At 35.4% G+C, this 25,943-nt stretch overlaps 1 protein-coding gene and 1 pseudogene across 1 annotated transcript in view; both read right to left on the reverse strand.

The window, feature by feature from the left end:
* Positions 1–25,943, reverse strand: part of LOC145303507 (uncharacterized) — a 571,276-nt gene that overhangs the window by 527,964 nt on the left and 17,369 nt on the right. The window lies entirely within an intron of this gene.
* Positions 19,451–19,577, reverse strand: LOC145240514 (U2 spliceosomal RNA; annotated as a pseudogene).

Below are 25,943 nucleotides of genomic sequence, written 5' to 3' on the forward strand. Positions count from 1 at the left end.
ACCGAGAATATTTAAAAGACCAAAGGAGTAAAATAGGGCCCAAGGGCACATTCCAACTTGGTCCAATAGATAAAACCGCAATAAAAAAAAAGTAAAAGAAAAGGAGAAAGAGAAATCAAACAAAAAACATCTCCCATAGCATCAACATCATCTATTCAAGATCATGTTTCTCCAAGTACATCTCTAAGTCACTCATCTTCTCCAAGTGATGAAGCAGATTACATACAGCCAGATAGTCCTCTCAAAGTGCCCTATAACCTTACAAATTTCCAAGGTTTGCTCTTGAATTAGTCAGGGGTGATATATCCTCTAATCTTGGAGCCAGTCTTGGCAATGCCCTGCTCTTGGATTTGAGGGCCATGGGCCTTCTTATCCCTAATATAGATATAAAGAATATCTATATGGATAAATGTAAAATTGATAGGGCAAAAGCTAAAGTAAACGCAGATGCCTATCAAAACCACAACAAAAATATGGAAAATCTTCTTTGTATAGGTGTTGATGGGAGGACAGACAAAGATACACTGCTCTACAAAGAATCAGTGGATGGAAATGGATTTCAAATTGTGAAAAAAACCAAAGCATCTGAACGTCACCTCACAATAACAAAAGAAACAGCAAATGAGAGTCTATATTTGACTCAACGAATTCTTCCGGATACTGGAGCAACTGGTAATGTTCTTGCAGAGCAAGTGGCTGATGTTTTAGAGGAATTCAAAAGTTTAAGCACCATTAAGGCTGTCCTTGTTGACAACACAAATGCGAACACAGGCTGTGAAGGTGACCTGGTTACACTTTTAGAAAAAAAAAAATAAAAAAAAATCTTCATACTATTGGTTGCTCCTTACACCAGAATGAACTTCCATTTAGGGCTTTGTTCAAACATTTAGATGGCACCACAAAAAGCCCCACAACATTCAGTGGTCCAGTGGGTAAATTATGTGCAAATGATTGCCATAATTTACCACAAATAGCATTTTCCGCTGTTGGGAATCCCTTGGAGTGTGAATTTGAAGACAAGGATAGCCTAAGTAGTGACCAAAGTCTGCTCTACGAGTATACAGTTGGGATTTCTAGAGGTAAGGTAGACCCTAGATTTGTATCCTGGAAAATTGGACCATTGAACCAGGCTAGATGGTTAACGTTGGCTATCAGGCTCATGTGCCTATGGACTCGTGGGACATATCCGCATAATCTTTCAACCAAATTGCATAGTTTGATCAATTTTATTGTAAATGTATATGCGATTTGTTGGTTTGACATTAAAAAAAATAACAAATTCCACCACCAACAGATGTACATTTATAATATGATTCAGAGAATACAGAAACAACCAACTGAAATTTAAAAAATTACACTTAAAAACATTCAGTATAATGCTTTTGCATTACTGCCAGAAAATATTTTATTTTCTATGGTAAAATCAGATGAACTTGAAGTAAGAGAAGAGGGAATAAAAAGAATTTTGACCATTAGGTAAGTTAATATTTCTTCATATAAAACTTACATCAATTTATTGTGACATTTTAAAGATTACATTTAATTTCACCAAATCTTATTAAAGCAGTATAAATTGCATTTAAAGATTAAACTCAAATTATTTTTTATCTTGTTTCAGAAGAGAGGAACCAGCCAAGAAAAGACTTAAAAAGATCCCGATGATCAACTTTAAGGCTCTACACTGGACAAATTTAATAGATTTGTCAGTAAATGGAGTCTGTGAGCCACCACTTACACAATACTTTTCTGACAGTGAATTAGAGAGTTCATTGTTAACAGGCGAAAAGCTTGACTTGCCAGATTTCCCTTCACATTCCCAAGGTGTTAAACGAGCAGTTAAGTTGGTGACAGAGGCTTCTCAATGTGTATACGGCTTTGAAGCAAGGCACCGGCACATTCTTGGGAAAGTTTTGTGCCAACAATTAAGACCCGCTTTTTCATCGAAGGGCTCTTATTTAGAACACTTTGATTCTTTATATTAAAAATAAATAATTATTTGTTTTTCCATAATTGCTTGTTGTATTTTCATATCCGGAAATAATTTTTGTCAATACATTCAACAATTTCTGTTTAAATAATAGCATTTCAAACTCGGCGCAGTTAAGTGGAGGGGGGGGGGCTTAAATTTCAATTTGAAATTTTTTTATAATTTTGTTTCAAATTATATTCCCATCAAATAAAATAAGATTTCTTGGCTTAAATGCTGAAATTATTTAGTTTTGAGATCAATATTTAGGCTAAATCCACCAAAATCGAGGGTTTTTCCGTCCGTGTTTATTTAAAATCTTTTATGTCAAATTCGCAAAAATTTTTGGTATGAGTATTCAATAGGTATAGACACAACTTTCGGTCCATTAACGTTTTTGATTTTTAGAAATAAGTTAAAAATCGACCTACCCTAATGTATATATATATGTGCATGTATGTGTACACATAGGTATATTTATTTATATATATATATATATATATATATATATATAAAGGAAAACGTCTACCTTAAACCACTAACCTAGTTCTAAAACAGATCCTTTGTTCGATAAAATGCATGCCCATTGGCTGATAGGAAGGGACGCGGTGGATACTAGAAAGCTGATTGGCTAACTAAAAATCCTCAACATATATAAAAACAAGAAGCAACCACAGAATTCGCGCATAAGCCTGACGAATCCTATAGTGGATGAAACGCAGAATATTCAGTGTAGCTTAATCGCCATATATATATATATATATGCTCGATTACAGAAATGTTAATCATATTGCTTAATATTTGAGTCAATTCACATGGCCTAAATTCTTATTGATATATGTACATTACCATTGGTTAATTGATTTTAAATATATTAAACCTTTGGAATAATCTCTTCTAATATATATATACGCCACTGGTGAGCTGTAATACAGCGAGATAGTACTGTATATCCATGACTGTATTCCACTCCCCTCCTTGCGTAAAGCACGTTCGTAAATGTATCTCACCTGCTGCTTAATTGACATTAATGCGAGTCTCGCTGTTTGTAAATAAACAAGCAGTTCAGGCTCTGTAAAAGCGGTGGGCGACTGTTTATTTAAATGGACATTCAAGAACATCATTTGGGCTAGAGGTTAGAACTGTCGACTATTAACTCGATGGTTTTAAGTTCTATCCCTGACTAGGGAAAGGTACTGGTCTAGCCGCACTGATGAGCTAGGATACAGCGAAACAGTACTGTATGTGGATATATATAATACTAAAGTTGAATTAATAAATGTGTTCTTTCGAAAAACGTTTTCTATATATTTTAATTACGCAAAACACATGGTAAAATAGTCCTTAGTTTTGGGATTAAGTCATGTTGATAAAACTTCTATCTTAATTATTCTAAGTATTCGTCATTTACAAATGATTCAAGCGATCCATCTTTTATTCGGGTTCTATCACTTTCACCCTCTCCACTTGTATGAGTTTTGTCTCCATCCAATTCTATACATCGCCTGTAACTCGTTTCTCGTCTATATTTTGTAATTAACATTAGAAGGTAATACAGAAAACAGATTTTTTTTTTTATACAAGTACAACCACGAGAAACATTTTCAAATTTACACAGTTATGAAATTCGCAATTTCTTCGCCTGTGTCTTGTAAAATTGAATCACCAAAGAACGACTAAAACATAAAAAGAAAGAAACAAAAACATATTTTCCAATCAGGTCGGTTTTTCAGTTGAAAAAAAAAAAAAAAAAAAAAAAGATAAAAAAATACGATGAAACGGAGAAGAGCGAAAAAAAATATGATCGGAGATTTATTTCTGGTTCGAGTTTCAAGGTTTTCTTTCCAACGCTAAGATATAATTTAAGAATAGTAGAAAATAATGTGTTTACTATCGGCAACAGCGTTACTAATTTCCCTTATTTTGTCCTTTAGTTCTCACATTATATATGCAATGTTTCTGACAAAGAGGGAAGAATTGCTGTTTTCTGGGTCAGAATCTATTCCATCTGACACTTATCGTTGGAAATTTTGGACCTCATAGTAGTATTTTTAGCTTATCACACCAAGTGGCTTCATGTCTTGTCTGGAGCAATTTCCATAAAAATAGAATAAAAAGCGGCATAATCTCTACTTATATATGAAAAACTTTGTTTCTGTGAGTGTGATTTCGTTCACTATAGACTCCGAAACGGTTACGCCAATTCATATGAAATTTCACACAAATGTCTGTCTGAGAGTGTTTTTTGATAGACTTGTATCGTAATGCCTCTGGTTAGTATGGAAAATCGTTAATCGATAAATCCTATTACAAAAAAAGTTTGATTTTGAACACAATTAACACTTCATAAAGCTTAACATCACAAGTACATTTGAGAAGTTTTGTCATCACAAAAACAGAAGGGCCTGGCGTATAAAATCAACGGTGTGTTCTTTTATAAGGGCACAATTGAACCATGATACTTCACTTTTGAATGTTAAAATTTAATTCAAACCATAATATAAAAATAATTTCTAAAACATTGAGCACATTGCCAAAGCTGCTGCTGCAAAAAGGTGGGCTCTCCTACCGTGCTAGAAAGTTACTTACGCCTGATTGTATCCTGTATCTCTACAAGGCTACCATTTGCCCATATATGGAGTATTGTTGGGCTGGTATATCTGCTAATAACCCTCTTAGATAAAGTTCAAGAGTCGCCAACCTAATAAGTCTCGCACTATAAGCTAAACTTCAACCGTTGTCCATCGACGAAATACTGCATTACAAGTATTTTAATGATAGGTGCTCCAACGAACTACAAGCCCTTGTCTCCCCTCGACGTAAATACTCCCGGCAAACCCGATAAGCAGCAAAATCCCACCTCTACACAATAGAAATCCTAAAAGTAATAATTTCTTCCCTAGAACTGCTAGACTTTGGAACTCCCTTCCGGGTTCCTGCTTCTCCGAATGTACTGACATTCAAGTGTAATATAAAGAGACATCTTGCTGCTTAACTCCCTACATAGTACGCCTGCAAATTATGTCTCAGGTAGTAGCCTCTTACATCAAAGTGGCACTGTGCTTTCTTTGAAGTGAAAATGCAAAAAAGAAAATCAAATTTAAGTTCTCGACAGTGTAATGTAGAGTACAATGTATTATAGACAAAGTTACCGCGAGAAGGCATGTAAAGTTTCCTCCCGATGCACCGCAGTGGGTCCCCAACTAGAGTAGACAATCGATTTGATTGAAAAATGGGAAAATTCACGATTTCAATTACAATGAAGGTATTGAAGTGTAGAACATTCGTTGATCTTTATTCAATCCTGAACGACGTTGGGTCTCCCTGCTAGTCCACTTAAAAAAAACAAAAAAAAAAACATACCATGGCAAATAGTAATATTTAACCCTAGAACATTTCCAACTGACTACAATATGGCCGTTTTCAAGTTCAACGTAAACAAGTTCTTGTTGGACTGCCCCCTTAACTAAACAAATTATATAAAATGTCTTCTAACGATTACGACGCTATTGCCCCAACGACTACCGTACACTCAATAAACCTTATCCTCGAGTGACTTCTGGGCCTTGATTAGTGGTGACTCCTTCATAAGAAAAAAAAAACGTAGATGTAGAAGAGATGGAGAGATACAGTGAGATACAGTAGGATCTTATTTTTCTATGTGTTTATATTTAACTTGTATGCCAACTAAATCATTATGTTTATGCATCACTGTGCGTGTGTGTGTGCGCGCGCACACGCAAATATGTTCTTATGTTTGCGTGGGTTTTAAAAACGGTTTAGTCCACGTGGTTGTTCCAACACTGCGTAATAAATTAACTGTTTATTTAATGATTACCTATACAAACACGGATGTCAAACGGTGACATTTCTTTATTCGGACATCTTTATTGCCGCTTCTCTTTGTGTACTGTGATGAATCTACTTTGTAAATTAAGTTACACTATGTCGCGTGTCGCGATAGCAATTGGGTGTTAAAACAATTGGTTTTCTTCAAATTCCGAGATATTTTCTGCAAATACATTATATATGTGAAAATATAAGTTTACGCTTTTCAACACTGCCAGAGAAGATTAAAAGTGACAGGAAGTAAATAATAATAAAAAAAAAAAAATGAACAATCAATACAAAAGAAACAGATCTGAAATACTATCGATGGTCATCTTGTTTCGTTTAACCTTTTCGCTTTCCTTGACTTTTTGGTTAGGTGCAAAACATAGTAGATATTAGTGTTGAGACGATTAATCGGAATCGAGAATCAGAAAAATCAGAACTTTTGGGGTATCGGAATCTGAAAAATCTGTGCCTATTTTCCGATGCCAAAAACAATTCCTTTATCTTTTTTATTTAATTGTTATATAATTATTTTCTGTCACGGTTACATCCGGGTCGTTTAATTGTTATGTACTTACATTTCTTGTCAAAAATAATTTTACCAAGAATTCTTCATAAGTTTTGGTTTCGGTTTAAGCTCATGCACTCAAGTCATATGGATATATATATATATATATATTTAAATCGCAACCTTATAATATATAAAAATCGATATAACATTAACTCTAGTAATATATACGAAATCTGCAAGAATTAAAACATATTTAAACGTACTTTACGATCGGTCTTTGCCGGGTGTTCGTGCTAGCTTAGATAAATACTTTTGCAGTTTTAACAAAAAAAGCTACAATAATAACAGAGCGGCTCCATTTACACTGAACATGTACAGAATGCCAGCATCAATATATTACATGTAACCGATTCCTCTGTGGAATTTCCACAGATCTCGCTAGTAAAAATTTAATAATTTAAACTTCCAATAAAACTAAAATCTATACATCACCCCCCCCCCCTCACAAGTTTGTTTTTACGTTCGAGAAAATGTATGCACATTTCACTTGTTTTTACAATAATAAGAACAAAATAATAATTCTATAGTTAAATTTCAGAGATTTATAAAGAATCAGAATCGGTAATTGTATTGGAATCGGGAAAAATATTGGAATCATCTGATCACCAATATAAGTATACATATTAATCTTCTTCCCACTGCGGGAAGATGCGACACAAGTAGGATAGAAGAGCCACCGTTCTGAAGGAAAACTCTGGCCCACAAAAATAAAAATAAATGCCTGGATTTCCCCGTTGGAATTCACCATTAGGCGCATCTCAGGCGATAACTAACTCCTTCTTACAGGGAGAAGATGAAGCCTAGAAGCGCGGGTTTCCTAAAACTGCACAAAACCAGCAGCGCGCCACAGCAGATAAAAAAAGCTATTTCAACAATTGTTGAGACTGTTAGTTTTGGTGCTAAGGGTATTACCCCGGTTGATGGCTAAAACGCCATCAATAAAAATGCGGTAGGAGTAAAGTGTAGTATCTGTTATGGTGCTGCATTAAACGGGTAAACCAAATTCTCAATCGTAAATTAAGACAACAAATTGGTTAGCACTACATCAATAATAGAATTAAAAAAAATCTATACGGTGGAACGATTAAATTGTCACCATGGAGAAAACGACATGATTCTATTTGTTTAATTAAAACCGGTTTTCTGTTTTTGTTGTTGCGGACCATCTACTAGTTGGCCTGTTATGTACAAATCTTACGAGCGATAGGAGTTTTCTATCGTTTCTGAAAGTGACAATGTTCAACGAGCGAGATCGGAGATGCGCCTCTGTACAACTCATGCTCTCTACCGATCTAAGTTATGACAACAAGACTATCAAAATGCAAATCCAGACGGTTCAACGCTTGAGAGAACAGGTTAACGAAGTTTCCGGTCATCCACCGAGTATTCGCCGAGCTCCCGAATAAATGTCAGCTCTTCTACATAATTAAGTCACCTGAATTGATTTGTTCAATAAAAGTTTCAAAATAAAGCTGCAGTGTTATTTTCCTTAGTGCAACATATTGTTCCACCCTGTAGTTAAAAAAAGTACTGCTCTTCACCTATCATCGGAAGGGCTTTAGATCGTCATCAATCGACGCATTATATAATGTCGGGCATCTATCACACAGACATAAATACGTGCAATTTTAACGGTGAAAACCAACAGCATGCATGCTAATGAAAGCCAGCTTATTAATTTTTTTAAAAGTTTCCGATTATTCTTTGTGCTTGGAACATTAAAGCCTAAAGTTAATCTCTAAAGGGAAAAATGTATTTTTACACGTTAAAAAAAAACGTCATAATAAAAATTTTTTTACGGTGTCTAAAACAAATGACAAAGCGACGCGCAGAATTTCTATGGAAGCCCAAAATGCCAAAAAAAATAATTTTACTTGAATTTAAAAGAGAAATGGAGGCATTATTCTCCCTTAATTTCTATACTATTGAAGGTTATAAAAACATTCATTAAGTACTCCTATTTTATTGTAATATAAAGAAAATGATTATTAAACCGTTATTAATGAAAATGAAAAAGAAAAAAAAAACACGAAATCAAAGTTGGGCATAACACTTGCCAAAAATGACCACCGCATCGAAATAACAGTCCACACATAATGGAACTGGTACTCTCCATAAGAGAATGGATTCCATCTATTTCTCCATGCACCACGTTTATCATTGGTGGACATGCCGTAGTTAGGAAATCAACAACGAAGCAGTCTATGACAACTTGAAACATTATGTTGTTTAACTGATGAAATTAATCCAAAATTTTAATAGGAAAAATGTCATTAAAACGTGCAAATAACATAAAAATTTCATAAGACAATAGCAGAAAAATCCGACGTTGCTCGGGATTGAATAATGATAAACGAATATTTTACACCATACGTTTATCGTTATCAAAAATCAATAAAACTGCCTGTTTTCAAATCAAATCAATTGATTGCCTACTCTAGTTGTGGACTCACTGTGGTGCGCGGAGGAGAAACTATACATGCCTTACGGCAGTGACAGTCTACAATACATTGTAGTCTACATTGCACTGTAGAGAACCTATTGTTGATTTTATAAAATAATTTTTATATATTATGGCTTGAATTAAAGTTAAAAATGCAAAAGTCAAGTATCATGCTTCACTTGTGCTCTAAACAGAAACACTCATTTCGAATGCACCACTGTCTTATCAAGAAATCTATTGATTTTATATGCCGGACCGTTATGCTTGTGCGGTGATAAACCTTCTCAAATTCACTTGTGATGTAAGACTTTATTAAGGTGTTAACTTTGTTCAAAATCGGACTGTTTTTTTCTTTAATCGGATTTTTCGGTTATCAATTAACGATTTTCGATACTTATCAGAGGCATACCGATACAAAACCTATCTAAAAAATACTCTCAGACACATAAAGTATATATGCGTGAAATCTATATAATTATAAAACTCAAATGATCTTGTAACGATGTATGTAACCCACTTTCCGGTTTACGACATCCGGTTGTGCATGCGCGCATGGCCTGCGCACGTAAATATTAACGTTATTATTTCGAAATTATTATTTAACATGGGAAGAGTGAGGTTTTAAATAACTTAAACGTAATACCGAAATGAACGATGTAAAAAAAAAAAAAAAAAAAAAAAAGCAGACAGTATTAACAATTGTTTATTTGGATAATTTAAACGCGAAAAACAAAAACAAAACAAAAAACAATTGAGACGCCGAAATATAAACATTATTATTTCGAAATTATTTAACATGGAAAGAGTGGGGTTTAAAATAACTTAAATGTAATACAGAAATGAACGATGTAAAAAAAAAGCAGATATATCAAAATTTGAATTTAACTATAATAAGTATTATGGTATCTGTTCAGTGCATATTTACCTATAAGTATGGCCAACCACTTATAATTCAGTAACTAATTTTTTTTTTCAAAAATAATCAATTATAATAAAAAGAACGACTCATAGAAATCTATCTATATTCTTTTTTCATTTTAATATACTTTCATAGAAATGTTTCTGTTATGTAAAAAAGAAACTATTTTCTTTACGTCACAAGTGTCACGCTCATACATGAATTCCATAGCTAACATACTGACCAACGGGTCACGGGTAGTCTAGTTTCATATAAATCAGACCAGTCGCTTAGGAGTCCATAGGGAACGAACTCACACAAACATAAGTACAGATTAATTGATCAATGGTTGTCCCCCTTTTAAGGTCGCCTGGATCAACCAAAATGTAGCCTAATCACAAGCTTAGAGATCACATGAGCATGCTACTCCAACTCTTTTCCTCAAATTTCTTGCCTACTAATTAATCGAGGATAAATCCTCGGCGATCAGTCCGACAGACGATGGCTCGTTGTAATTTCTTTCTGCCCCGTTCTGCCGGATTTAAGTATTGCCTTATACTTATAGTCAATACTTCCGTGTTTTACCTACTTTCTTTGGGAATGGGTTGGTCAATGAGCAATCACCTGAGGTTTCCCTACCAGGGAATGCTGACAGGACTGCTTAAGATTTCGCTATCTCTTGTGTGTTGGCCTATTAACCTTTTCTCCCAAGTTTGTGCTACATCTTCCTATGGTGAGTCGGCGGTAAATACCTCTTTTCCCATCGTGGACGCCGATCGACTGTATTGTGACACACAATTCACAGAAGGCAATCGCAGACAGAAAATGCCACCTTTTCCTTCTTCCCGGTTATCCTACCATCTTGAATGAAAGTAGGGCTGTTTTGTGACAAAGCTCACATAATACAGTCACAGGCAGCTATTTCTCTTTTCCCCGGTTTTCCGGTTTTTGGTGGATGTTTGTCTGATTGCATTACGACAGAAGCCCCAGATGCCAGTTTCCAATTCCTTTTAAAACGAAAAGAGCCAGAATTAACGGGAGTCTGGAGTGTAGTGCCATTACCCAAACAATTCTGAAATAATTTCTCACGAAAGCAGGTTTTCAAAAAAAAAAAAAAAAAATGTCTCGTTTTTATAGAGTTGCCATTTTCTATCGTATATCATACTTTATTATTTGCCAAAGTCAAATTAGTTATATACTTAGTATACAATAGTGTCCAAAACTAAGGAACAGCATTTTAAAACCTAATATTTATTAGAAATAGCAACTGTGAAAAGCTGAAATTTTGACAACTGGTAGTGTTGTATTATGGGGTGGCTCCCAGGTTGGGAAATCGTAATAGTGCGTAGGACTCCCTGGCTGCGGTACATAGCAGTTTTAGTTACGTCGATCGTCCGTAGGTTCACTTGTTTACTAAGCGGTTGTGATGACAACGAGTTAAGACTAGTGAGTTATCTCACCTTAGACTGGCACTTTTTCCTTATCTTGCCTCTCGTCAATTGTCAAAAATGTCATAACAACGTTGAACCTGAAAACAAAGCGGTTGACGACTTAGAACGATCAGCTGTAACTTAAAAATATGCATTAAAAGACGTAAGTCACAATTGTGTTTGTTTTTGTATAAAATTATATTTTACAATATAGTTACAATTTAAAACAAATCGTCTTTTTTCTTTTGGTGGTTCTGAAGTTCACAGTTAGCAGTTTTCTCACAGTGCTCTGAGGAGGGAAAATGACGCTTCAACAATCAGGTCTTCAGCAACACATGCTGTTCCGTGTTCTTCTCTCTCTGCCCTGCTGATTCACCGTTTTTATTGGCATTTTGTCGCTTTGTTTTTTCTATCCACGCGTCCTGTCAATCGGTTGATGCATGTGTTCTTAAGTCACGTTTTGACCTCAGAAAATCATTCGATTTTGTCTTCAACGCAGCGACACGTGAATTACCCACTCATGCCAATATCTGTAATTCCAGAGCTTACGAGGAATGTCACGTTTCTTTGTTTTGTAAACAAAAAAACCGTCGTCCGATTTGTCTGTTTATGACGTAAGCCCTTCCTCTTTTCAACCGGTAGACAATCGATTATTCGATGCCCACTCTTTTAAATCTTTTATTAAAGTTTTTTCTTTTCAGTTATGTATGATGGTTCCAGCCATTCATTACATAACACCCCTCCATTAACCATTTTTTTTTTTTTTTTTTAATCGTCTATCGGTCCATCGACATTTCCAATAATGTTTTTTTTAATGTCACAATTTTTTTTCATCTCTTTTACTGTATTTTTTTTTTCCGTTTAACTTAGAAAAAAAAAAAAATAAAAATAAACATCAACAAGAAAAGCATAAGGTCTTCTTCGGTATAAGTGCATCGGCCGCACTTAACAGCAAAATATACGCTGCAAATTTACCAATTTTACCGAAGTGGTCGATTTGTCCAATATTCTCCACTACCTCGGCTCTTTAATTAATATTACTAATTAACTAAATACGAGTCTTACATTTTAATGACTTGTTTAAAATGTGGGCAGCATATAGTACAAAAATTTCGACTAGAACGCCAGGATCCTAAATATTGGTGGCAACTCCGAACTCCCTATGATAAGGATGTTGCCTAACATCAACAGAGTAATTTTCTTAACCAATCCAAACATCCTGTTCCGCGCTCCCGACCCGCAGTTCGATTATAACCTGAGTTCCCAACCCCCGTGCTAGCCCTAGCTACGGTTGGCTGATCCCTACTATCATAATCAACTCTGCACGACCTGGGCACTAAGTTATATATATCTTCCTTCCATATTTCATCAACTTCTTTAGCCCTTTCAGCCGTCATGCTACGCGTGATTATTTTCCGTTCCATCAACGGGACCCTGTTTTCCTGACTTGGGGATTCTCGTTGATGGCGATTGCTCTGTTGGGGATAATTTTCTTCCTCCCCACTAGAGGATTCTTGATCTGAACTACTATCCTCTACCGGTGCTGACAGGGTTGTTTTTCTACAGCCCTCTTGCTTGTTGGGGATATCCCATTCCTCCAGTTCTGCTTTCCGAAGGTGTTCCCCATGGGCTTTTGTTACTGCCCCCGTCAGTTGACTTCTAATTCTATACGAGACTGGCCCCGTCTTCTCTATTATTACGTAATATGGAGACCATCTTACGTCTAGCTTTCCCTTTTTTCTATTATTTTTATAATAAACTAAGTCGCCAACTTGAAAATCGACTGCTTTTGTTTTCTCGTTGGCCCTATCTATCATTTTCTTCCTAGCTCTCTTTACATTGTTCCTGACTAATGTAAAGGTCCGATGCATGTCCTGCAGAGCGATCTCATGATCCTCTTCCCCGTAGTAAATTCTACGCGGCCTCAGTATGTTGTCTAACGGCAAGACAACGTCTCTATTATAGAGCAAATAATAGGGGGAGTACTTTGTTGTTTCGCTGACATGAAACCTTACAGCAGCCAGCATCTGGTTCAAGTACATGTCCCATGAACGGTCATTGTCCCCTATTTTCTTTGCTAGTACGTCATGCATCGTCCTATGGAATCTTTCTATTTTCCCGTTACTTTGCGGGTGGTAAAATGAGGTGGTCACGTGATCAACATTAAGCTCTTCTAAAGCCCTTTTCATGATCCCATTGACGTTCTCCGGTCCGTTATCCGTAAGTAACTGCAATGGTGCACCAAATCTGGGAAATATTTCCTCAATTAAGAGATGCACCACTGTCTCTGCCTTTTTATTAGGTACAGCGAAAGCCTCAGGCCAACCACTATACATGTCGATGAACGTGACTATGTATTGATTGCCTGACAAAGTCCTCGGATAGGGTCCGGAAATATCCAATGCAATCTTAGCAAAAGGAAAAGAAGGCATGTCGGTCTCCTGCATTTGAGGTTGTTGCTTCCTCAAATTTCTGGTCTGGCATGGGACGCACTTCCCTATGTGTTCGTTTACCTTCTTGAACAAACCAGGCCAGAAATACTTCTGTTTAATGGAGTGGAACGTTTTCTCCACACCCATATGACCATTCTCATCATGGTATTGTTTCAATACCTTCACCCTCAAATGAGACGGAATATATAATCTAACTAAAGGATCGTCGTCGGGTTGCGATAAATAATATACGATATCGTCCATTATGATGTACTTTTTTTCTTCCATCTTGGACGTTTTACCGCTCCTCATCCGTTTCTTTAATTCGACGATCTGACTATCGGCGTCTTGTTCTTTACACATATCCAAACCTGATAGTGTAGGACGCTCGCTTACTACCGGTGAGCCTTCGTCATCCTTATGCGATACAAACTCTCTTGGTTCAAAACGATTCGAGTTTATCGCACTCACCGTGTAATTCCTATCATCTATTTCTACTGGAGGATCGTCTTCATCCCGACTCGCATTTACCGCACGGGATAAGAGATCCGCACAGACGTTATCTTTTCCTTTTAGGTACTGTATGGTGCAATCATAGCCAGCCATACTTAATGCCCACGTCTGTATCTTCCTATTCTGTATCGGAGATTTCAGCAAGTACTCCAATGGTCTGTGATCCGTGTAGATGGTGAACGTAGCACTATGCAAGTAGTGATTCAACTTGCTTAAGGCATAGTGAATCGCATATGCTTCTTTCTCTATTGTTGACCATCTAGTCTGGGTATCAGACAACTTATGAGATAGAAAATAAATGGGTTTCTCTATCTCCCGACCCTCCTCCGGGTCGTAGACCATTTGAGACAAGGTTGCTCCGATCGCATAATCGGAGGCATCCGTGTATAACCTGTATCCTTTGTTAGTGTCCGGGTATGCCAGCATCACCATCTCTGCAAGCTTCGATTTCAATCGATTAAAAGCAGACTGACACGCATCGTCCCAACAGAAACGTGCATGCTTCCTAGTTAACCGAATTAACGGTTCGGCGATTACAGAAAAATCCTTGATAAATCGCCTGTAATAGGATGTCATGCCTATAAAGGATCTAACCTGCTTCACAGTGGTTGGGGTCGCAATTGCCTGAATTGCTTTAACCTTGTCCCCCTCCGGCTGGATACCTTTCTCACTTACTCGGAATCCCAGATATTGCACTTCCTTGCCGAAAAACTCACACTTCGCCGCCTTTAACCTTAAATTATGCCTACGTAAACTACCTAACACCTTTTCTATATGCCTAACATGTTCCTCCTTTGTTTTGGAGAATATCAAAATATCATCCAAATAAGGCACGGCGAATTCTTCCTGTCCCTGTAACACTACGGACATTAGCTCCTGAAACACTCCCGGAGCGTTAGCAAGTCCGAATGGCATTACATTAAATTGGAACAGTCCTCTATGACAGGTGAACGCAGTTTTCTCTTTATCTTTTTCGTTCCACTTTACCTGCCAATACCCTGATTTCAAGTTCAACTTTGAGAAATATTTTGCTGACCCAAGCGAGGCCAGTATATCATCAATTACTGGTAGCGCTCGGGCATACTTCTTTGTTATCTTATTCAGGGCCCTAAAATCTACACAGAACCTCTTTGTTCCGTCTTTCTTTTTTACCAAAACTATCGGGAAACTCCACGGACTGTTTGACCTTTCTATCACCCCTGCCTGTAGCATTTCCTCTAGTGCTACATTAACTTCTTCTCGTTGTTTGAGAGGTGTTCTATACGGGTTTTTCTTTATGGGATCGTTTTTTCCTGTATCGATCCTCATCTCTACTGTGTCAGTCCGGCCTAAATATCTATCCTCTGTGACGAATAAATCAGTATTTCGTTGCAGGACTTTATTTAAAACTTTCCTCATTTCTTCCGGCACTTTTATGCCGTTGAGGTTAATTTTGCTTCCCGACTTCTTTTGTTTATTTGGCTTTGATATTGCCATTACTACTTCTGTTCTTCTACATCTACCTATCTTGTAACCTTTCTTTAATTTTACTGTCTGGTTCGTGTTATTCATAATTAGCAAGGGAAAACTTTTCCTACCTTTAATTTTAACTACCGTGTTCGCTACGGATACACCACTTAGATCACTTAGGAAGCCCTTATCTATCTGCACTACTTCGTAATCTAAACCCTGACCATTTCTCATTTCGGCACGAGCTGTGCACGCATGTAAATGCTGCGGTTTCAGGGTGACATCGTGCCTTAATCTAACTATACTCGAAATATAAGCCTCCTCTTGCAGCGCTATGTACTCGCTGCCTAATCGGATTGCTCCTAAATCAAAGTACATTCTAACACTATTTTGCTTGAGCCAGTCTCGGCCCAATATGACGTTCCTTTTAAGGTTTTTCGTCACTACAAAATCATGTCGAATGTACTGGCTTCCTACTTTAATTTGTAAACGCGCCACTCCTTGCACTATGAGAGGTGACCCGTTTGCAGTCCTTAAATTCATCTCTATTTTCTTTATCTCAGGCTTCTCTCTGAGACTTTCTAATACAGTACTTTTTATTACAGAAATTTCGGCGCCAGTATCTACTAAAGCCCTAAACTTATTTTTCTCTATCTTAATAGGGATGCAATTAGCGGCGCCCATATGTCCTATGATCTTTGACTGTTCACCCCTCTTCCTCTCGCTGGGCGTCTTGCGAGTGGGGTCTGCTCGTTTCCCGACTTAGGGAAGGTGCAGTTCCTGGCTATATGGCCTTTTCTGCCGCAATTGTAACACTTAATCTCCGGCCAAGGGCGCTCTGTTTCTCTTGCCTTGAAGCCGGGTCCCCTATTAAATCCTCTATAATTCCTCTGCCCCCTATCTGGCTCTGGGAATCTTTTTTTCCTTATCGCTTCTATATTCCTCTGGCGCCCACTATAATTTATTTCCATAGGTTCTTCTTCTCGGTCATTGCCTCTTATGCGGGTTTGCCACCGTTCCTCGATTAGGGCCTTTTCATAGGCTACCTTGAGGTCCGATGGTTCTTCCCTCATGACAGCGATTTTGACTTGTCTGTCATATAGCCCCTCGATGAAGAAACCTATCACTTGACTTTTTATTACTTCATTGTTCGTATCTAGACTACCATACGAACCTATAGCCAAGTGCACTAACCTCTGCATGTAGTCCTGCACAGTTTCGCTTCTACCCTGCTTAATATTTGCTAACTCCCTAACAAACTTGGTAGGATCTGCCTGGACTCCAAAATAATTATCTAGAGCTCGCTTCAAGTCTACCCATGCCACACTCTCATTGTTGGCTAGTAGTCCTGAAACAAACTGTCCTATTTGGCCAGCCGTCGTAATTAACGCTAATTGGCATTTTTCTTCCTCTGTTTGGCTAACTATTCTAGTGTATTTATCTATATCATTTAGCCATCTTCTGTATTCCTGCGATCGTCTAGTGTCTAATGGTTTTATTTTTGATAACAACGCCTCCCCCCTCAGAGAGTTCGAAATGGCCTTCCCTACATTGTGTAGTTCAGCCCCTAGGATCTGAGCGAAATCTGTGAAAAACTGCTGTTCCATCTTTTACAATTATTTTCAAAATTATACAAGAAAGAAAGAAGAAAGAAAAGAAATATATATTAACTTTTTTTTTTTTTTTTTTTTTTTTTTTTTTTTTTAACAAAACTTTTTTAAGAGCCGAGGTTTAGAAAAATATTGAAAAAATCAACTAACCTTTGCTTTTCCTCAGGTCCAGCGTTCTTTCTTCTTCTTTTTCTTGCTTCTGCGTTCGCGTTTCTCTTCGTCGATTGATTCACGTTGTGTTTTTTTTTCTTCTTCTTTGTTGTTGTGTATATGGTAACCAAGTTCTTTTTGTGTAAGAGTTCTTTTTGTTTAGTTTTGTTTTTGTTAAAAAGTTCTTACTTATCACTCTTGCGGAGTGAACTGGTCATCAAGGCACCAATTAATACTATGTTGTATTATGGGGTGGCTCCCAGGTTGGGAAATCGTAATAGTGCGTAGGACTCCCTGGCTGCGGTACATAGCAGTTTTAGTTACGTCGATCGTCCGTAGGTTCACTTGTTTACTAAGCGGTTGTGATGACAACGAGTTAAGACTAGTGAGTTATCTCACCTTAGACTGGCACTTTTTCCTTATCTTGCCTCTCGTCAATTGTCAAAAATGTCATAACAACGTTGAACCTGAAAACAAAGCGGTTGACGACTTAGAACGATCAGCTGTAACTTAAAAATATGCATTAAAAGACGTAAGTCACAATTGTGTTTGTTTTTGTATAAAATTATATTTTACAATATAGTTACAATTTAAAACAAATCGTCTTTTTTCTTTTGGTGGTTCTGAAGTTCACAGTTAGCAGTTTTCTCACAGTGCTCTGAGGAGGGAAAATGACGCTTCAACAATCAGGTCTTCAGCAACACATGCTGTTCCGTGTTCTTCTCTCTCTGCCCTCTCTGCCCTGCTGATTCACCGTTTTTATTGGCATTTTGTCGCTTTGTTTTTTCTATCCACGCGTCCTGTCAATCGGTTGATACATGTGTTCTTAAGTCACGTTTTGACCTCAGAAAATCATTCGATTTTGTCTTCAACGCAGCGACACGTGAATTACCCACTCATGCCAATATCTGTAATTCCAGAGCTTACGAGGAATGTCACGTTTCTTTGTTTTGTAAACAAAAAAACCGTCGTCCGATTTGTCTGTTTATGACGTAAGCCCTTCCTCTTTTCAACCGGTAGACAATCGATTATTCGATGCCCACTCTTTTAAATCTTTTATTAAAGTTTTTTTCTTTTCAGTTATGTATGATGGTTCCAGCCATTCATTACATAACAGTAGGTGTTATCATCCATGATAATATACTAAAATTTGAATCATTTGCAAATGATAGAAAAAGAATTATAACAATTATTTTCAAAATAGGAACGTCCAAAAGTAAGGGACAAAATTGAAAAAGAAAACAATGTAAACAGTATTGCTATATTCAAATTTGTTGATTTCCTCTAAAGAATAAGTCTTAGTCATTTGTAAACGTTGCATCAGCCGTCACTATGGCGAAACGCCAAAAACTTGATTACTCTGTGAGACAAGCTATTCTGAAGCTACACAAGGAAAAGCACATCATTAGAGAGATTTCAGAGGTTGTTAAATCCTACAATGATACTGGTAAAATAGTTAGTGCTTTTAAAACCGGCAGACCCCGCAAAACTTCGACAAGAAAAGATCTAATAATGCAGCGTATAGCTTTAAAGGATCGTTTTAAGTCTTGCACAGGAGTTAAAAGGGTTATGAATAGCACTTCATGTGTTAATGTGTTAAGACAGACTGTTTCTAGACGACTGCAAAAAATACGGCTGTTTAATCGAACCCCAGGGAAGAAACCACTTGTTAGTTCGAAGAATAAGAGATTAGAGTTTGCAAACAGGTATGTAATTTGGACATATGAAAATTGGGCAAAAGTATTTTTCAGTGATGAAAGCAAGTTTAATTTACTTGGAAATGATGAAAAAACAATGTAAAGAGACGTTTTGGTGAAAGATTAAGTGCAAACTGTACTAAGAAAACTGTCAAGTTTGGGGGCGGAAGCGTCATGGTATTTGGAATGTTTTCTAGCCAAGGTACAACGCCTCTTGTCCGGTTACAAACTCGTGTAAACGCGCAGATCTATGTGAATGTAGGATTGACATGGAATTCTTAAAAATAAACTAAAATGACCGAAAAATGGGCTGAAATGACTTAAATAAATAAAAAGTAAATGGCTTAGAATGACTTTAATGAACTTAAGAATGACTTGAATGCTTAAAAAATAACTGGAATCCTTCAAAAACAGTTTTAATGATCTGGAGAATGACTTTGAGACTGACTGGTTGTAAAGTGGGTGATCAGTTTACATTAAATTAATACAGAAAAGTGATCCCCCACTTTATATCACAATCAGTACAGCATGTAGTAAGAACAGATACTACACTTTGATCTTGGCTAAAAGGCCAAGAAAAGTGTATTTATTTGCTCCCTCACCGAGCAAATTAGGCACAAGGTCGATTTTTAATGTGAGGAGTGAAGGGGAAATGGGGACCAACTCCCCTGGGAGTAGGGGAGCTGGATAGTGACAAATGGTATGAAGGGTTGCCCCTACATTGACCAAGGTCTTATGTGGGGTTTCCCCTACATATGGTCTTTGCTTGCAGTATCTGCCGGAACAGATTCTACACTTTGACCTTGGCCAAAAGGCCAAGAAAAGCTTAAAAAGCTAAGAACAGCATCTATTAACAACAGACCTTTGATCTTAACCAAAAAGGCCAAGCACAAAAGTGTTACGGACAAACCGACAGACCAACCGACCGACTTATAGAGTCGCTTGCATGCGATTAAAAATGATTAAATTAATTTCAAATCGTTAAATTCAGTTGCCAGTTCACAGCTGACTGCCATAAAGCGCCAAGAAATGGTTAAGATAAAAAACTCATTGTGCTAATCGTTTCACTTTATCTCATATCGCAAATCTTGTTAACTTTTCTTTCAAGGCAAAATTGTAAACGCGATTATATTTGAAATTATTTCCGATCAGCAATATACGAGGGTCGTTCTAAAGTAACCCCAAAATTTAGAGTTATAAAAATGGACGTGGTACCATTAAAACGAGCGATCTTTTGTGTCCCAGAATTAACTTTTCTACATAGTCACCACCATTCTCAATGCACGTTTGCCAGAGAGTGCTTTATAACCCTTTCCTAGAGCCACAACAGTATTCAGATACTATCTTAAAATGTTGGAGAAGTTCGGAAAGTATACAGGTCTTTTTCTCTCGATGGAATTTGTTCTAAGCCTTTCTTTAATAGTTAAACACAATTTTACCCTGAATCTAAACGACTAAGTTGTGTATTATATTTAGTTTCATCTGAATATATCTACCTCACATCAACAAGTTCCGCCGAACGGCGAAGTTGAGACACACGAGTATCGTTGCCGACAGCGCACATTGCCTGGCGGCGTTGTCAATCAAATATGAGACCCTCACCGGAGCGTTCGATCGATAGTAGTGACGGACTGTGTATAAAGGGTAGGGCCATAACTGACGCGGACTGTTGACCTGCGTCTACTGGGAATTCCTCGTTCACGGCATTGACTATTCGGTCCCTATCAAAAGAGATGGTTAAAAGACTTCCAAACCATCTGGGACTGGGACGAAGTCCAAGCTGATACTTTAAGTTTAGAGCGTGTGTAGACTGACATTTAAAGGCATCAGAGACCTGTTATCGCACCGCTCGTGTCAGTCATAATGTATAATTTTATGTTAGATATGTCTTAATAGATTTATGAGTTCAGATTTAAGATAAAACTTTATTATTTACAATTTTTCCATACGATTGTTCCTGCCTTTTTATTGTAATTTTCTGACGGTTCCTGCATTATCGAATTACGGGTAAAAAAAAAAAATTAGAGCAAAATCTATTGTCTTCCCTATTCGATAAAGCGTTGTGTATATTTAGACAGATTATCAGAAGAAGACACTCTAGAATTATTCCTATTTTTCCTGTAATTCTCGTCGTATTCGCTTTTCATCTCCGAACAAACTTGTATTCGGTTATTCACATTCGTCGTTATTTACGCAATTCCTGACTATTTCTGATGTGTTGATATATTTTGACGATGGATACTTAATATCAGATAATCTGATAGAAAAATCTAATTTTTATTAAACAAACGGTTTTATTTTAATCCCCCCTCACTTTATATATACAAGTCAATGTTTGTGTGTATGTTATATAAATCGAAATGTTAAAAGATTCAAATAAGGTTAATTTTTCTTTTACAAAAGAATCTAAATTACTGAAATTTCTTTCGATTCAATCTGAGGCCATTAGATCTACAAAATAACTAAATGTAGTTGTCTGTAGAAAATCGAAATTAACTTTCCTTAGTTTCAAAACAGAAAACGAAAATCAAACAAAGAATGTCATAATGATGAATGCCGTTAAAACTGTTTTTGTTATTTGTATTTTAATAGTTAAATTAAATGAAAGGGAAATGATCTCGTATTCTTTAAAACCATTTACAGTTTTACAGCTGCTGGATTTCTTCCTTTTTTTTTCAGAAAAAAAAGGCTTCGAAAGTGTTTATTTCTTGTTTTATTTTTAATTCTTGATTCGTTAAGGAATTTTAAAATAAGACTTCGAACACGTTCATTTTTCTTTTATTTATTTAAGTAATTCTTAACTCGCGCCGATGACAATAACAGATCGACGGTTAATATTGGAAATACATTAAAAAAAAATAACAATTAACAAGATTGTTTTTTCTAATTTTCCCCCACGCACTAATGTGTAATTTTATCTTAAAAGTACATCGCAATTATGATAGTAAACTCGTTTTTCAGTTTTACTCAAATCACAATATTGCCAGAAAGAAATCAACTGTTACTGAAGAGGTGCGTTATTAGGGTCTGTCAAACGATTGTGAAAAATGGAGCGCATATTCCCATGACGTCAGACTTGTGTTAATTATAAGAACTATGGAAAAGCAGAAGCGACTTAATGATTTTTTAAAACCTTTATCTTCTTCAAACTGTAATTAATAATTAATCTTTATTATAATTTTGTTAGATTTTAAGATTTACACAGTTTAACGATTAATAATATTATAAACATTTGATATCAAATATGAAATACTATAATCATGCTATAATCATTTGTATATTAAATATCAAATACGGTTTTACTAAATATGTACGAGTGTTAATTACCGGCTTCCATACTTTTGTTTGGTAAAATGAGAAACAAATTATGAGGGGGGTCTACAAAATGCTTAATATTTGTGCAATAATATTTCAAATCGGTTTTAATCTGGCGATAAAACAGCTGACGAGCCATATTTATATTAAGACTTGATATTTTAATAGATTTTTAATTGTTTAAACTTTATGTTATAACGGAACATTTTGAAATAATAGAATTTGAATAGTTTTAATCTTTAAAAATTAATTTTTAGGAAGTTTCTTTTTCTTGGCAATTCAAATGATTATAGTATATATTAGGCACCGCCAAAAATGGCCGCAAAATCAAGTTGTTGTTGTTTTTTAAAACTAAATTACATTTATTAAAATCCATTATTTCTGAGTAACTTTTTTTTTTCCAGAAAGATAAAACCCTGAATTTTATCATATAGAAAACAGAATAATGTAAAACTTTTTCTACTATTTTTAATTCAATTTTAAATGTTAAATTTTCCCAAAAAGTTAACAATTGTTATTTTTTGTCTTGCACAAAAAACGTACTTAAATATTAAAAAAAAAGGGTTTTTGAAATAATTTATTTATTCATTTATTGTCTAACTAAGATTTAGGATGATTTTCTAAGAGAATATGCAAAAATATTATAATATAAGTACCTGAATTTCAAATAATTCCACTTATTCATATATGTAACCAGATATTTCGCGTCGCCGAAGAGTTCAGATCGACTCTGTTTACGTTTTCTTTCGATGAGACGAAAACTATGGAAGACTAAACAGGCCAAAAAAACTTATTTTTCAGTGACGAAAATTTCAATGTATTATTAAGCTGAGGCTGGCCAGTACCAGATGGGTGACCATTTGTATGAGTTTGGTTTTTAATGTGTATGTGTGTGGGCGCCAGGCTCCCCAAAATGGGGGGAGGGGGCAATTTAAAGCAGAATAAAAAAAAATTATTTCAGCGCTTTTGGTCCACCGTAGTCGAAAGGCGGCAAACGTTTTCAAACGAGATCGAAAAAAATGATGCTATTTTTAACACAAAGGGCACAATATTTATCGAATTTTTTTTTTTGTATCGATTATTCAAAGCATGCTCTGTTTAATAATGGTCATGCATTATTCGGCTCGCTAAAAAAAAATTGTTAATTTATTTATCAAAAATTTTAAAATGGCTTTTTTCGTATAAATATAAAAAATTTTTTTTTTTTGTTTTGCTTAACTTAAATTAATTATTTTACTTAACATATTCACCGAATTTCACACTTCAAAACTCAAAAGCGGGATAATTAAACACAATCGAAGTTCTGATATTCAGACGTCAAAATAAGGTATGCAAACAATTTTTTTTTTTTTTTTTTTTTTTTAATCTATAATTCTGTCCCTTACAACAACACAATATGTTTTGTTCAGTTTCAAATGATTATTTTAAGCATATTTGTTCCCACTTCAAAACAAGGGGGGGTTTTGTAAGCAAAAAAAAATATATATATAAATATCGTTTATGAAAAATAAGTACACTGTTATAAAGTTCATTCTTCTCCTAATAATCGCTGAAAATTTCGTATTGATCGGATAATTACCTGATTTTTGGTAGATTTTTAAAAAGACGGTCCGTCAAAAAGTACTGACCTGCCCCCCCAGTTTTGGCGGTGCCTAGTATATATTAATTAGGAAAAATTCTGTTTAAAAAATATATTAAATGTATATCAAATTTTTAATTGCAACTTCACGGTAAGTTTTTGTTCAATACGTGTATTTAAATTTTAACAAAAATTACTTATTTGAACTCTTATGATTCATAATAAAGAGAAATTTCGATAGATTTAAAAATGTTTTGTTCAAATTTCGAAAAAGAAATAGGGGGTAGACACACACTAAAATAAGTATTTCCATTCATATATCTTGCGGAAACTGCATTTTATATGTAATTTCATTATAAAATGGATAAGTATCGAAAATTTCACTAAAATCTGACCATTAGTTGATTTTTGCTAGATTTATTAAACACAGGTATGTTTTCACGTTCGAAATGCTTACTACATGGGAACGTTATTTTAAAGCGCCAATTATGTAAACACGATTTTTGTCTCGCAATTTCATTATTTTCGTACGATGAAAAAATTTTTTTTAAATTATTACTTGTTTATTTTGCCCTTCTTTTAAATGGTACAAAAGTTATATTGATAATATTAATTTATAATAAAGTTACATCGTTTTACATATGGGGGGGTAATTCTGTGGTGAATTTTAGAGGTGCCTAAAAGTTATTCTTTATACTACCCGCCGGGCAACACCGCTGCAGTTCTAGTTCTTAATGCGAATCATACGATTTTTTAATAGGTATGTTTAGCTTTTATTATAAAACTTTATTAATATAATAAAAACTTGATCTAAGAAATATTAAAGCTTAACAATCGTGAGAAAACACTAAAAAGAATATTAATCGCTTCTGTGTCAATCCAAGTAATCGCATATCGCTGCCGCTGCCCTGACAAGAGTACGAAGAGTAAGTATCATTTGTTTTCATTCAATAGTTTTTATGAATGCGGAGATTATGACGCGCTTAAGATAAAAAATAATAGCATCAAATATGTCGTCATGAATGAAGAGAAAAAGCTGCGTTGTGTATAGTAAATTTGAAGATGAAAATATACCAACAATTCATTCTTATAGTTTTTAGTTTTACATCAATTATTAATTCACTTTTCGCTTTAGTTTTATAACTTTCAATATGTGTAAAATGTGTGTGTATGTGCGTGTGCAAATGTAGTCATGTGTGTATGTTAGGCACCGCCAAAACTGGGGGGGGGCAGGTCAGTACTTTTTGACGGACCGTCTTTTTAAAAATCTACCAAAAATCAGGTAATTATCCGATCAATACGAAATTTTCAGCGATTATTAAGAGAAGAATAAACTTTATAACGGTGTACTTATTTTTCATAAACGATATTTATATATATATATATTTTTTTTTTGCTTACAAAACTCCCCCCTTGTTTTGAAGTGGGAACAAATATGCTTAAAATAATCATATGAAACTGAACAAAACATATTGTGTTGTTGTAAGGGACAGAATTATAGATTAAAAAAAAAATTGTTTGCATACCTTATTTTGACGTCTGAATATCAGAACTTCGATTGTGTTTAATTATCCCGCTTTTGAGTTTTGAAGTGTGAAATTCGGTGAATATGTTAAGTAAAATAATTAATTTAAGTTAAGCAGAATAAAAAAAAATTTTTTTTAATATTTATACGAAAAAAGCCATTTTAAAATCTTTGATAAATAAATTAACAATTTTTTTTTTTTAGCGAGCCGAATAATGCATGACCATTATTAAATAGGGCATGCTTTGAAGAATCGATACCAAAAAAAAAAAAAATTCGATAAATATTGGGCCCTTTGTGTTAAAAATAGCATCATTTTTTTCATCCCGTTTGAAAACTTTTGCCGCCTTTCGACTACGGTGGACCAAACGCGCTGAAATAATTTTTTTTTTTATTCTGCTTTAAATTGCCCCCCCCCATTTTGGGGAGCCTGGCCCCACACACATACACATTAAAAACCAAACTCATACAAATGGTCACCCATCTGGTACTGGCCAGCCTCAGCTTAATAATACATTGAAATTTTCGTCA

This window comes from Euprymna scolopes, chromosome 19 (assembly GCF_053919585.1).
Source record: "Euprymna scolopes isolate OS-2025 chromosome 19, ASM5391958v1, whole genome shotgun sequence".
Lineage (NCBI taxonomy): Eukaryota > Metazoa > Mollusca > Cephalopoda > Sepiida > Sepiolidae > Euprymna > Euprymna scolopes.